The 13977-nt window shown below is 35.6% G+C and overlaps 1 long non-coding RNA gene across 1 annotated transcript in view; it reads left to right on the forward strand.

The window, feature by feature from the left end:
- Positions 1-13977, forward strand: part of LOC145674457 (uncharacterized) — a 129804-nt gene that overhangs the window by 65371 nt on the left and 50456 nt on the right. The gene's annotated exons all lie outside the window — the stretch shown is intronic.

The following is a 13977-nucleotide window of genomic DNA, read 5'->3' on the forward strand; positions in this document are numbered from 1 at the left end:
TCGAGGGGAACTCGAATTCACCCACGTCCTACGTCTCAAACACAACTTTATTGTTACATGATTCATAGCATAAAACTAAAAATTAGTAAAGTGATTGCACGAACACCATGAAGATCATTTATCAATGTTTAAAGATGCACAAGTCTTATATAACTAACTAACTATAAGAAAAGGATAGTATTGAGATTATTTCAAGTTGGATTAAGTGGGACACATGTCTGCAATCAGGGACAGCGCTCCGCTGTTTCTCTGGGTGGGCCAGATGTAGGCCATAGAACAGTAGTGATAACCTAGCTTGTTTCGACGATTAACTAACTAACTCTTTGGCCTATGGAGCCCGGAGGTTCAAAACCGCATTCACAAAAGCTCTCCACTGACTTATCCTTAGCCAATTGGATCCGATTTCTACTTTGTATTCCTGTCTCTGCGAAATCCATCTTAATATTGTCCTCCCATCTGCGCCTAGGTCTTCCTAATGGTCGTTTTCCGATTGGTCTTTGAGACAAGACTTTGAAAGCGTTTCTACTTTCTTCCATTCTAGCTACATAACCTGCCCACCTAAGCCTCCTAGACTTGATGACCCTAACAATGCTGGGTAAACCGTATAAATTATGTAGTTCCTCGTTATGAAGTTTTCGCCATTCCCCATTCCCGTTCCTCTTGGGTCCGAATATTCGTCTCAGGATCTTGTTCTCAAATACTTTCAGTCTATGTTCTTCCCTCAGAGTAAGCGACCATGTTTCGCAACCATACAGAACAGCGGGCACGATTATCGTTTTATATATTTTAACCTTCAAATTCCTCGACAGAATTCGCGACGACAAGAGATTTTGAACTGAATAGTAACACGAAATCCCTGATGCTTTTAGTCGACATTTAATTTCTTCGTGAATATCATTTTTGTCTGTTAATATTGATTCTAGATATTTGAAAGTATCCACTTTAGCAAAAAGTATTATTTAATATTTTAACGTATTCATAATTTGCTGTACATAAACATTCATAAGTCTTATATAATATACTTTAATAATAAATATGGCTTAAATGTTGTTACGTACATACATGTACTCTTCCTGAACGTGAACCTCTCTGACACGGAAAAATTCTGCTAACTTCTAGATGAAATTAAGAAACACAATCAGGCCATAAAATTTAGTTGAGTTTGAGTTTAACGTCGCTTTCACAGCGAGGGTATACGAGATGGAACCTACTTATTAACATGGAATCCGAACCACATAAACTACCGCCGGGAATCTAACCCTGATTTCCCACGCGAAAGGTGCGTACGCTAACCGTTAGTCACGAATGAGCTTGATAAAGTTTATGTATAAGTTTACGAGAACGAGAAAAGTTTATCTAGCATCGAGACTAGATGAGAAAAAATGTTTAAGAGTCGAGACAATACGACACTTTCACCAGACAAGACGAGAAAATCGTGCCAATACTACTAATTTTATACTTACCTAATTAATCCGCCATTACACTTACTCGACCTCACACGCATTGTCATAATATCATTTCGACATTACGCTTACTTAGCGTCATGATTACAATATAACTAGAAAATCACACTCACAACACCCTTTCGAGCGACTTTACATTTACTCATCCTTACACTCACATCAATTCGACAATCGACATAACGCTTACATCTTCTTTTCGACCACACGATCACTTAACTTCATACTCACAACATTAACATCTATCACATTCGACCTCACACTTAGAACATCCTTTCGACATTACTCACACGACTTTATACTTACATCATGATCTAGACATCACGCTCAATAAACTCACGATCAGTTCGTGAGGTTGAGGTCACGTGCGCTTGGTATCAACGCTATTTGTATTATTAGATGACATATTTACGAATAGACAATATGTTTGTTAATTGATGGTGCTCATAAATGAGACGAGACAGAAAATATTTTCTCGTCTCGAGACCCATTATAGAACTGTTGTCTAGTCTCGATTTTCGGATTTTTTTCTCGTCTGGTCTCGATTTTTCTTGTCTCGTTTTGTAATTTATGTAGAAAATGTATGCTCTGTTGGTTTCTTAATTTAATAAAGAATTGATCAATAGAATTTCGCTGCGCAAGAACTCCTCAAGAGTAAAATGTAACAACATTTAAATATGTTTATTATTACAGTATATTGTATACTGACTTGCATATCTTCAAACATTTATTAATGCTCTTCATTTTGTTCGTATAATCACCTCATAAACTTATAGTTTCTATATTACGAATCATGTAACAATGAACATTGTTTGAGACCTAAAACTTGGGCGAACTATTATAGCCCACGAAACTACAGAAAATTTACGACTCGTCTCAAATTTGAAAATCTATTCCACTAAGTCACTTCATAATCATTCACTTTCATTAATAATGTTTTACTGTACAGGCTACACGGCATAACAGTGAGTTGTAAACAGATATATTTCATTTTTCACTTACAATTGATAAAATACATGTTTTGTTTCCTTTTTTCCTACAACTTTTAAGCTAGGGATGGGCACCAGCGAGTTTTCTTTGAAACTCGACTCGACTCGAAACAGACATCTTTTACCTCGACTCGAGAACTCGGCTCGAAAAATTTCCTTCAACTCGACTCGAATTTTGCTCGAGTTTCGAGTCGAGTCGAGCCAAATCCTGTATGTAATTTCAAGTACTCTCTTGAATTATTTCATATAGACAATATAATTATTATCAATGTTACTACTTCTACTACTATTATTATTATTATTATTATTATTATTATTATTATTATTATTATTATTATTATTATTATTATTATTATTATTATTATTAGAACACCGTGTATAAACATGAAAGATAGGCAGTTTGTATCTGAATACGAAGAACTAGTTGACTGCAACTTAGGTAGTCGTGAAGTCTAGGAGGCAAGAACGTTGTTCATGAGGTTGGAATTTGAATCCCGGGGGAGCAAGTATTCGGGCTCGAGCCAAAATTTGTTAAAAGTTATAGGGCGCCGGCCAAACATGTTCAAAACTACTCGGCCCGAGTTTGTCAACGGCTCGAACGGCTAGGCTCATAGCTCATTCGCTATGAAGCCGAACCGAGAAGTAGGGATGCGCACGAGTCGAGACATGTCTCGAATTTCGACTCGAATTCGAGTCGAGACAAACTTCTTTCTCGACTCGAATTTCTCAGTCGAGACACGAGTCGAGTCGAGACTACTCGTAAAATTCTTGATTCGACTCGAATGTCTCGAAAATCTTTGCTTATTTTTAAAATTATTTCGAAGTAACTAATCACACAGAAACAGGTATTTTCCTTGAAACCAATACCATACCAGCATTTATTACTTCGAAAAGGTACAGGTATTTTTAAAGTTAATAGTTAACCTTTCGCCAGCGGGCTTTAATTTTCTTCTCATTTCAGTTAATTAAAACTAATAATTATATGTCATGATATCTGATAGACTTTAAATATGCTAACAACACTTAAGTAACTATCCAGATATCTAATGTGTATAAAACTGTTGCGCTGAAGTGAACTTCGTAAATTGTCTAAGTGAGCAATTGGCAGTCTATAATATTTTATTGGATTTAGTAAAAATTTAGTCAAATGCTATATCTGGAGCATTGGATTAATTCTGATAAATCATTATTATTTAAATCAAGATTTAAATCATGTGATATTTTAAACAATCAAGTGATTATTAAAATCAAATTCCGAAATAAATTAATTTGAATTGAAAATAAGTAAAATCCCTTTTCTGTTCTGTTATTTCAATTATGGAGGATAATAATCATAATACGATGAGACTCAAATGTATGTACAGCACAGTATGAAAATGAGTGTTATGCAGAGAATGAATAGGGAAAATCCCATTTTGAACGGGTAACAAGGCAATCCTGCTTTCTTCTCTTCGTAACATAGGGTTTGTAAATCATAAACTATTCCAACGAGTAAATCACCATTCGAATTTAAGAAGAAAATTCTTTTATGTGCATGTCTGTTTGTTCCCAGATTTTTTAAATTTTATTTATTTATTTATTTATTTAAAGATTTTATAACTTTAGGCGAAATTTATAGATTTTATATGTATTTCGTGCCGCAAGCTAGTTCTGATTTTTTAAAATATGCCCTACCAAATATCAATAACGTTTGGGAAAAAATGCAATGTTGATAAACGTTGTTATACTTTTTCCGTAATGCTTAAGAAACTTTGTTTGGGATTGAAATAGGTTAACGATTGGGGATTAATTGAAAATTCAACTCCGGTACTTTCACTTAAATTGTATAATTAATATTTAATACTAATTCCTAATGTTTTTTTCTTCAGTTCGCGATTTGTAGTATAAGAGGAGAAAGATTTGGTTTAAATAAAAAAAATTAACAAAATGATTTTTTCCACCCTGTATAATTTACACGCATTTAGCATCTAGCATCTTGATTCTCACTTCTGGAGAACAGAAAAAAAAAATAAATAGTTCAACGACCGTCGGGAATTATCCTTTTTAGTTGAATCGATAGTAGGAGTAATAAAACCAGTCAGTATTTACGCTGTTGTATTGTCGAATTCACAGAAATGTTCAAAAATAAGCAAAACGTGATTCTACAAAAGACTGTTTACTACCTACCCATAGTTTTATTACTGTCAACTGAAATCTGAGTATGTGGTTATCTGGAATGTTTCTGTCCCTTTTCAATTTACAACTTGAGAAGGTAGGGGGTATGAACGTCAGGGGACAGCCAGTTAAAGAAATGCTTCAGGGCTATGTCGGAAGCTCGGAAGCAGCATGTTTTGTATATACTTCTTAAAATGCTATCCATTCATAAAATATAAATTCGCCCTTCCCTCTTTCCAATACAGAGAACCGACTCTTTTACTGAAGAAAGATGTTCAGAGAAAAATGAAACAATCGTTTCAAGCACGAAGTTCTTTATCGTACACAATGAACGTAATTCTTTTAGTTTCTGAGTGTGTTTAGCTTACAGATTGTGACAAGTTTGAACCCTCCACGAAAATGCTAAAACCAATGACAAGTGCAAATATATATGACAAATCTGTGGGTGAATCAAATAATGCAGACAAATGGGAAGATGATTGAGGTCCTTCGTGGTTAAGCGGTTAGCGTACCCGCCTTTGGTGTAAGAGACCCGGATTCGATTCCCGGCGGGAGATCATATGGTTCGGATTTCAAGTTAATAAGTAGGTCCATGTCTCATATAATCTCGCTGCTGAACAGGATGTTAAACTCAAAATCAGCTCAGCTCAGCAAATGGGAAAATAAGTTGAGTTGATTTTGAGTTTAACGTCCCGTTCAGCAGCGAGACTATATGTGACGTTAATGGAAAAACGAAGAAGTTTTGTTTGAAGATAACACTGCTTGATGCAGCGCAGTCTACCGCTTGTAAAATAGTCTTGAAGTGTTGATATTTGGTGTGCGTGCGTGTGTGTGTATACACTTGTTTCTGAATATTTATATACATTCCTGTGTTATAATTGTTATATTCATATCCACTGGATTAGGTGAAAATATAAAACGGATTTGATGGCAGTCAAATTCATGTCATCTTGGTAAGCCATTAAAAAAATAGTAATATTAAATTAGATTATAGTTTAGTGTCCCTTTCAGGAGCAAAGTTGTATGAGACGTGAACCTACAGCTTAACGTGGAATTTGAACCATATGAGCCCCTACCGTGAATCAAGCCGCGGGCTCCCACGCCGAAGAAGCGTACGCTAACCACATAGCCACGGGGAGGCTCAATATTTAGTAATATCTATTAAATTGTAAAATTGCATTTGCATAATTTTCTCTAATATAATCTTCACAATGTAAAGTCTCAGCTAGGCACATTATCTTGTTTAAAATCAGAAAGTCAATCTCTTGTGGTTCACTCTTGGGTTGGACTGTGGGATTATATAAATCCGAATTAGATACTTTTATTCTATTTTGTACAGTACATCCGTTCCTTCATAATCTCCTAAGCAGGGGCGTAAATAAGGGCCCCGCAGACCCCACATTGCGGGGGGGCTCAAGCCATCAGGACCCCAAATCATGAAGTGGGACGTAGAGAAGGGGCCCCACTTCACGCTGTTTGCTGGGAGGCCTCCAAGCCTTTAGTTACGCCACTGTTAATAAGAATAGTTACGAATATAAATTTAAGTCACATTCAAATGTATCAAACTCTTCGATTGACCTGGGGATGGTTAAGAAATTAAGTGCGTCTGGAGGTAGACTATTTCGCAATTCAGTGGATATATTGTGAATGTATTAAAAGTCTACTGTTGCACCCATCAAATTTAAATTTTGAAAAAAAATATTCTCTGTGAATACTAAACTAGGGATGGCCAAAATATCCGGATAACGGATATCCGGATAAGAAATTATCCGGTATCCGTTTTTGAGGAAACGGATAATCCGGATAACGGATAATATCCGGATAACGGATAATATCCGGATGACGGATAACGGATAATATCCGGATGACGGATAACGGATAATATCCGGATAACGGATAATATCCGGATAACGGATAATATCCGGATGACGGATAACGGATAATATCCGGATAACGGATAATATCCGGATAACGGATAATATCCGGATGACGGATATCGGATAATATCCGGATGACGGATAACGGATAATATCCGGATGACGGATAATATCCGGATGACGGATAATATCCGGATAACGGATAATATCCGGATGACGGATAACGGATAATATCCGGATAACGGATAATATCCGGATGACGGATAACGGATAATATCCGGATGACGGATAATTTCCGGATAACGGATAATATCCGGATGACGGATAACGGATAATATCCGGATGACGGATAACGGATAATATCCGGATGACGGATAATATCCGGATAACGGATAATATCCGGATGACGGATATCGGATAATATCCGGATGACGGATAACGGATAATATCCGGATGACGGATAATATTCGGATAACGGATAATATCCGAATGAAGGATAACGGATAATATCCGAATTACGGATAATATTCGGATGACAAATAATATTCGGATAATAGATAAAAAATAATATCCGGATAAAGGATAATGTCCAGATGATATATAATATTCGGATAACGGATAATATTCGGATGTCAAATAACGAATTATGTCCCGATAATGAATTATATCTAACTTACGGATAACGGAGAATATTTGCGTGAAGAATATCAAGACAATTATTGAGTATCTGGAAATTAATTATTGCTGACTATAAAATAATTGTGAGATTGCCTTGTTCGGGTTTTTACAATTGGTTTTAAATACAATTTGTTTATTACAAAAAAATATAGGATAATAAGTTTCAGAATATTATATATATATTGTGCGTGTTTGCATTTTAAACGCTTAAAATAGGGATGGGCACGAGTCGAACCAAAGATAATTTTCTCGAGTCGAGTTCCGAACCTAGTCGCTGTTTTGAGATCGAGTTTCGAGTCGAGTTGAGTTTGATAAATGGCCCGCTGGTTCAGCTCGTTTTAGGTCGTTTAGAAACCATTACCTCATTAGACTAGGAAGCAAAGCCATGAGATTTGTAAGCAGTAATGTGGAATATTTTTAGTGCTGCTCGCGAGATGGGACACTGCTCGTATCGTCTCGATAACGAGACGACAATAGATATTTATAACGAGACAGCTTCAAATATGGTAAGCATCAATATAAGTATATACTGTACTTCTCACCATCAAGGCTCAGACCTGCACGGTCTAAGTTTTAAGACCAAGCAGAAGCCCACTCCGGGAAGTGATGTTAACCGGCTCAACTCGGTTCAACTGAGTGAACAGCTCGAGCCGGCTCGTTGGGATAAGACATCGGCTCGGCTCAACTTAACGGACGGCTTGAGCTGGTTCGTTGCGATGAGCCATCGACTTGACTCAAGTAAGCAGGTAGCTGAAGCCGGCTCGGTTGAGATGAGCCATTGACTCTGTTTGACTCTGCTCAGGTGAGCCTTCGGTTAGTTGGGCTCGGTTGAAATGAGTCCATCGGCTCAGCTCGACTCAGTTCAACTAAGCCAATGGCTCCAGTGGGCTCGGTTAGGGTAAGCCATCAACTTGGTTCGGTTCCGCTCTGGTGAGCCACCGGCTCAAGCCGACTCGATTGGGAGGAGCCATCGGCTCGAGCCGGCTTAATTCGGATGAGCTGTTGTCTCGGCTCAGTTGTCGGTAGGGATGCGCACGAGACGAGTCGAGATTTAAAACTGTTTCGACTCGTCTCGAGAAAACGCTGTTCAAGGTTTTATATATATATATATATATATATATATATATATATATATATATATATATATATATATATATATATATATATATATATATTTAAAACATTTACATGCCGTACATATAAGCGTTTTTTTAAAGAATTTACATATTACGTAGCAAATTGCGATACAAATTTCAATTTTTACGCAAATTTGTAAATTTTGTAGGGCATTTTATGCACTATAATGAGTAATTATATATTCATAAAGGAAGTCCAATAAATACGAAACTACTTGACAATTGCATTCATTATGAAGGAAATTGTGAATTACTTTCGTATTCATTGTAGAGATGCAAAAAAGCCGGCTTTTTTGAATCGATGGTTTTTTTCACATAAAAAGCCGGCTTTTTTGGAAAAAAAACGAGAATTTTGGAAATTTTGGCTTTTTTCAACTTCATGATTTTTCTATCTAAATAGCTTTCTTATAGTATATTCTATAGTTAGATAAAATTCCATGACCTGAATGTGATATTTCGCTCTGAAATTCACCATCAAGATGGATGGAGCACATGTTTTACGAATTAAAGCTAACATGAAGAATGTAGTATTTGAGGGTAATTTTAGAGGCTATTTAACTTTATTTTAACTTTTGAGTTATCGACATCTTTTTTCTTCTCTAGTTTGTCATCCGTGTTTCATTTCTAAGAGCTTTTAGTACTCTAGCTTCTAGCGCAAAAGTTAAACTTGCCCGTTTTTCTATTTATCCGTCAAAGCGTACGTTTTTCAATATATCCGTCAAACCGTACTTCCACATTTCTGTTATACTGTAGCTGTGAAGTGATTTAGCAATAATTTTCCGGACACAACCTTGAATACCAATTTATACAAATAATCAGTAGCGGATTTAGAAAAGTACTTTAGGAGGGTTTTTTCTGATTGTTTCGTTTCCTAAAAAGTCCTAATTTTATTTGGGAAGTGCTTGAAGTTTATGAGTACAGGCATAACTAATATTTCGTTTCGTTTATACGTTTAGCAATAATCTTCCGGATACAACTTTAAAAATCATTTTATACTGAGAATCAGTGGCGGATTTAGAAAAGTATTTTGGGAAGGGTTTCTTACTAATGTTTAGTTTTTTTAAACATTCGTAATTTTTATTTGACGGGAGCTTAAAGTTTATGAGTAAAGGCATAAATAATAGATATTTCGTTTGTTGCAGACATTCCGTAACTTTGGGGAACGGGCTTCAGTCCGAAAGACCGCTCCCCTAACCTTCGCAAAACCGTCACTGCTGGTAATTAGTAATAAGAACGATTTAAAAACAATAAAAAAGGAAGTCGCCCAACTCACAGTACAAGCACTATTTCTACATTCACAGATGGAATGAAGAAAAGCTTTGTCAGAATGGTCGAATGCTGGTTGAATCCCGGACTTCCCGATAGAAGCGCAAAAGCTAATCACTCAGTCATGTTTGTTGTGCAGTTGTATTTAGCTTAACTTAAATATATTCCGTAGTCTTTTTTTTTGGGGGGGGGGGAGTTCCGTAATGATATGTTGAATCCCTCTTGTTAAAAATTCAGAAAACTTGAGGATTGGGTAAACTGTGATGGTGGTTCTATAAAACTTAACTGTAGAATTTCAAGAATATACAGAACCAAAAGCTCTAGATGTGCAGCCTTTATGTGTATCATATAAATCTAAGTATTTCTCTTATGTTTTATTTTAATTTTATTTTGTTTCAAAAAGAGGATATGGAATATTTTGAAGTAAAAATACTACATACTACTTTGCTAGTTATTTGTGTATTCTTTAAAAAGAAGTGTTTACTTTTAGGGTTGGCTGATTTACACCAACTTTTTTTTTTAATAACTGGTTTAAACCACAAAAATAAAAAGAATGAAAAATGCGAATCGTGTGAACTTCATGGTAACGTTTCCAGATATCAAACCACCTGCAATAGTTTTATTTCCCTTTCACCTTTTAATCAAGGTGTCCCATGTTCAATTCTCGGTTGAACCACAATCCCTCTTTCATGCGTAACCCAAGTAGCGGTTCGGATGTCAGTTTAAGCAAAAGTCTTCTCCTTGATAACCTCGGTATTTCGTAAGGATGTTAAGCCTAATTATACGAAACAAACCAAATTGTATATTTCTACATGCCTAAATGCGTGTTGTTTTATAAAGAAGCCAATATTGCTTAAATATATTGATAGAAATTGGCAAAATTTATCGATTGCCTACGTAGCTTCCAACATTAGCTTGGATTGGACTTTCAATGATATCTACGTACCGGTAATAAATTTGTAATTTAATACCTCAGTTTTAGCGTACTGATTATGGTACGTTGACCTTTAAATTTTACATGCAAAGCAATAACAGGATTTTCCCGTTATTGTCTTACATTTCAAGTAATGACGGGATTTTCCCAATGGCTAGGGCGGGAGATTCTCAACTTAAGAAATTTACTGACCGCACTTCTTTAAGCTTATAGGAGTTCTTCCGGCATAACCCCGCTGTTGCATAATAACATCAAGGGGAAACAAACTTAGGCTATTTCTGTGAATATGTAATATAAATACATAAAGAAAAAATCTAAGTCAAAAAAGCCTGGTTTAAACCAAAAAAGCCTGGTTTAAACATCCCCCAAAAAACGGGTTTTTGGCATATTCAAAAACAACCACGGTTCTTGCCAACTCTGCTTACTTTTGTATATAAGAGGTTAAAAAATTCTTATTATATACATTGGTTAATCCTGTGGAATTCATAATGTAAATATGTTGAAGAAAAATTGTTTGAAATATTTTTTCGAAATTCATAGTTTATTTTTGATGTTTTATATTATTATCAGCATCAACCACAAATTAAATGATTTTTTGTGTTATAAAGAAGCGATACAAAGTCTGTTTTATCAATTTAAAGCAGTATTTTGAAAAAAGCCCAAAATTTCCGAAGCAAAAAAGCAAAGCAGAAAAAACCGAGTTTTTTTCCAAAAAAGCCGGTTTTTTTCCGAGCCCTTGCATCTCTAATTCATTGGATTTCTTCTATGAATTTATTATTATTATTATTATTATTATTATTATTATTATTATTATTATTATTATTATTATTATTATTATTTTCTCGACTACGAAGATACAAAGAAGAATAATTCAGTCACTAGTAACTTAGAAGCGAAAATGACTTCTAATTGGAAATAATAATCTAGATCTATGCATTTAATTTCGGGCAGATGCTACAGGGTACTTTAGAATTTACTGCTTTTATTATATTTATATTTTATTATATTATTGGTCAAGTTTAGCGAAATAAGAGTTTTACCACAGAGACAAATTGAACAATTAGGGTCAGTAAAACAACGCATAGACTGTTCTTTCTTCAAACATACACACAAGGGATGGCCAAAAATTTTCGGATCCGGATATCCCGGATCCAGTGAGATCCGGATCCGGATCTTGCCGGATCCGGACCTAGATCCGGATCTCGGATCCGGAACTCAGATCCGGATCTCGGATCCGAACCTAGATCCGGATCTCGGATCCGAATCTCAGATCCGGATCTCGGATCCGGATCCGAAATTCAGATCTCGGATCTGGATCCGGAACTCGGATCTCGGATCTGGGTCCGGATCTCGGATCTGGATCCGAATCTCAGATATTGATTCGTATTCAAACCTACATCTGAAATTGTGATGATAAAATTGAATATCTAAAATTCGTCAAAACTTTTTTTCGGATTCACTAATATAGTAGGATGCTGTGCTTTTAAATGTTTCCATAACACGTTTGTGCTACCTTTGTTCTTTATGTTATTTTAACCTTGCAATATTTACTTTCTTATATAAACTTCCTTATTTTCTCATATACAAATGAAATATCTTTTAGATAAGACCCTTCTAATCGCAGGAATACTGGACAAAACAAACTCTTTATTAATAGTAGTTTCTGACTCACTAGAGTCCAACCATCAACAAATCTTTCACTTCGAAGGTACAACAAAAAATATAGACTGGTTGGCGTGGAACAACAGTAGATCTTTAAGCATACACACGAGAATTTCAGGAGAGCGATATGGTTGTGTAGTAGTATTATTAGTATTAATAAAAGTGTTCGTTGTAGGACTTTATTACCTAACTTATGGCTTGCCCTTCTGAGGTCAGGAGTTTGTTGAAGGAGTAAATATAAAAGAGATTTCTGTTATTAAAAGAGATTAATGAGGATGAGGAAACTATGTGCGATGCAAAAACTGAGAAATTATGACTTCATCACAGATATATTCACTTACATACGTCAATTAATATTTCTCTGATACAGGGCACTCTACTTTGTATAGTGACAAGGAAATGGCCCGCTTTTGTAAACGAACACATTAAGCACGTGCATATAGGTACAATATCCGTGCAAAGAAAAATAGGTAAAACTAGAAAAAAATAGGGAAAGCGAGGGGAAAGTGATAAAACGCCATTCAGGTTTAAAAAAAAGCTGAAAATAACTTAGAGCTACGAAAGACGCGAGGCGAATTTTATTGAAATGATTGTTTTTCCTTAGTGATTAGCTGTGCTAACTATGAACATGAATTAAAAAGAAAACAAGTAGCTAGCTCTGAGTTTCGCAAACTGGTTGAAAAGAAAATATTGGATAAAATTTAATAATAAAGAAGGCATTTATGATAATTAAAACAAATTAAATTCTTGGCACGACAGTCCTTTGGTTCCTACCATCGGGCTTACGTTCATTTGAAGCGGGATTTGAATGCAAGACATTTACAGTAAAAGGATCCACAGCCTAATGCCGCAGACCACTCGACTATGGCTGTCGGGTTTTCTCGGCTAATCTGTAGCACATTTACAGTAACTGATTATTTTAAAAGTTGCTCCTAAATACTGACAATCTAAGTTTTATGTATCAAATATTTCCTGCGATAATACCATACACTCTCCGACTTCTATAGACGAAAAGCTATAGTTACCCACATTATCTAATACAGAAATAAGTTCTGATTCTCTAATAGCTGCTGATGGTGATAGTCAAGGTTCACCGAAGCATGATCCCAAACCCAAACTGAGATATTGATGTCACTGGAACGCCTGAAAGGTCATTGTGGGTAAGTGAATTGCCCACTTGTCAGGATGAAGGGCGATGGTGATGTGAAATGCAGGGCTGTCAGAGGTGCTACTTATAATAATTGGATTTGTAATATTCTATGTTGCCGTAAACCCTCTTCAAGAAGATAACTGTTAATTTTAGCTTTGAAAATGTTACATAAAGAGTTTTATTGCTATCATTAGGTTGCATATAAATCTCTTTATTCCGGAATTATCGGATTTATTTTACTGCTTAACTGTCACATCTCTTCTGATTTACGAATATTTAAATCACGATTATCCCCTTAAGGTCAATTAGTGATATTTTAACTTATTTCGAACCAACTATGTATATGGCTAGTCTTGTTATATGGGAATAATTGAGACTAGAAGCAGTCTACAGGCTACGTTCAAAAGAATTTTGTCCGACCTTCTGATAAACCACGTCTTTCAGCAAGGTGAATTGTGGCAATTCGATACTAACATGAGGAAATCTTCCGGTTCAAGTGAAAGCTTCCATAAGAATCAGCACCCTAATCAGTGGTATGTGCCTTGCTAATTTTTCTCCAATGTGCAAGTACCTAATTTTATTGTTAAAAATGAAAAGGTCTTTATTTCAAAAAGTTGTCATTACAGTTTTCATATTTGAACACAACACTCATGAAAAGTCATGTTAAAGCA

Source organism: Thermobia domestica, chromosome 17 (assembly GCF_964235325.1).
Source record: "Thermobia domestica chromosome 17, izTheDome1.hap1.1, whole genome shotgun sequence".
NCBI lineage: Eukaryota > Metazoa > Arthropoda > Insecta > Zygentoma > Lepismatidae > Thermobia > Thermobia domestica.